Source organism: Carlito syrichta, unplaced genomic scaffold (assembly GCF_000164805.1).
Source record: "Carlito syrichta isolate Samal-C Ts95f unplaced genomic scaffold, Tarsius_syrichta-2.0.1 Scaffold302457, whole genome shotgun sequence".
Taxonomy (NCBI): Eukaryota; Metazoa; Chordata; class Mammalia; order Primates; family Tarsiidae; genus Carlito; species Carlito syrichta.
In genome coordinates, this window is record NW_007246553.1 from 178,269 (window position 1) to 179,939 (window position 1,671).

General features: G+C 61.3%; 1 protein-coding gene across 1 annotated transcript in view; it reads left to right on the forward strand.

Annotated features, from left to right (window-relative positions):
- Positions 1-271: 271 nt before the first annotated feature.
- Positions 272-1,671, forward strand: part of FER (FER tyrosine kinase) — a 414,242-nt gene continuing 412,842 nt past the window's right edge. Inside the window, exon 1 of the mRNA XM_008056755.2 lies at positions 272-448. The gene's annotated coding sequence lies outside the window, so the exon portion shown is untranslated. The remainder of the gene's footprint in view (positions 449-1,671) is intronic.

A 1,671-nucleotide genomic window follows, 5' to 3' on the forward strand; every position in this document is an offset into this window, starting at 1 on the left:
GCTTTGACACAGCAGACAAGCAAAGTGCAACTTCAGATTTATATTTTTCTACGTGTATAGAAGTATGTTTGCTCTTCACTACAGTCAAATAAATAACCCTGCTTAGAAAAAAAAAAATCCATTTCTCTTTGGCTCCCACAAAACTCAAAAGTTTCGGAGGGGGAGGGCGAATATGGGGTTGATGTTAGATTTGCTTCAGGCAAAGAATGTGGTTCAACCAACCTAGAAGATACAAAACCTTAAAAAGACTGTTACAGGAACATGGGAGGGCCACGCCCTCGAACAGTGACGAATGATACCTACCATACGGCTACACATCACCTAGTGATCTTTTAGTTCACATTACGCATTTTTCACCAATTTCTTTTGGTGAAGGACATTCAGAATCAGCCCTCACTGGAAGAGCAAACCAGTTTGGGTTCTCCACGCAGTCTAGACTCTCGACGAGGTAAGGCCTTACTACTAGAGCGGAGCACTCCTAGGACCTGCTGCACGCTTTTTGACAGCATCCACCACAATCCCAGCATCTTTTAGGCAGTCTCTGCAACGGGAATACAGGGCAGAAAAAAGACGTAGTTCCTGCCCTTAAGGGATTCAGAGTACCCTGCAGGAGCCGAAGACCATTCTAAAGCAATAAACGTAGCAGCAAATGCAAGTAAAATGTGGGGGCATGCAGGAAAGAAGCGAGTGATTCTGAGGGTGAAAAGTGAGTCTTCAGGGGTGGGAGGCCCGCGGCACATAAGCAGCGTCGCGTCCCGGGGATCGCGGCTCCGGGGAACGCTCAGCAGCCGGCGGGCACACTTAACATTTTAATCACGCCTCCGCCCCCACTATGCGAATTCCCTTCCGGCTGTCGACCCGCCGAGGAGTCTCCTCCAGGCGGCCCCAGCTTATCACCCCCGGGCCGGCCACTTCCCGGCCGCGGCCAGGCGAGCCTCCCAAAGTTTCCTGTGACGCTGCCGTCCGCCTCCGGCCCCCTCAAGCCCTGGCAGCCTGGGACACCGGCGAGGCAGAAGCAGGTTACCGGGGCGGGGAGAGCGGCGCGGACCGCGCGGACCTCGGGACCCCACCCCGGCTGCGGGGCGGGCTCCCAGGGCGGCGGCCACGGCTCCACGCCGCCTGCTCCTCGCGCCCGCGGCCCCACGACGCGCGCGCCCACCCGGCGTCAAGTCCGCGCCCCGCCCGCTGCGGGGTCCCGGCCAATCGGCCGCGCCCCGCCCCCTGGGAGGTAGGGGAGGAGGGGGTTGGGGGCCGGCCGGCAGCGCCCGCCTTCCGTCCTTGACTATTGGGTGAGGCCTCGAGGGTGCCCTGAGACCGGAGTGCAGCGGGATTGGCCGCAGAGGTTCGTGACAGCAGCGTCTATTGGCTGTGGCAGCCCCCGTGACGCGGGGTGGTGACTGGCTCCCGAATCTGAGGGGCTCCTGCTTGTCAGGTTCTAGGTAGGTGCGTTTCGCGCCGCCGGCGGTAGGCGCTGTTGCCCGGGGCAACGCGGGGGGAGGGGGGAAGAGGAGGGAAGACGAGCCTAGAGCGGGGGCAACAACCCCCGCCCGCAGGGGTCGCCCGGGATTCGGCCCTGGCGGCGGGGGCTGCGTGGAGGGCTCTTCCTCTGTCCTCAGCCGCCCCCCCCAACCCCGCCCCAGACCGCGGGGTCACCCACCCGTCCTCCTGCCC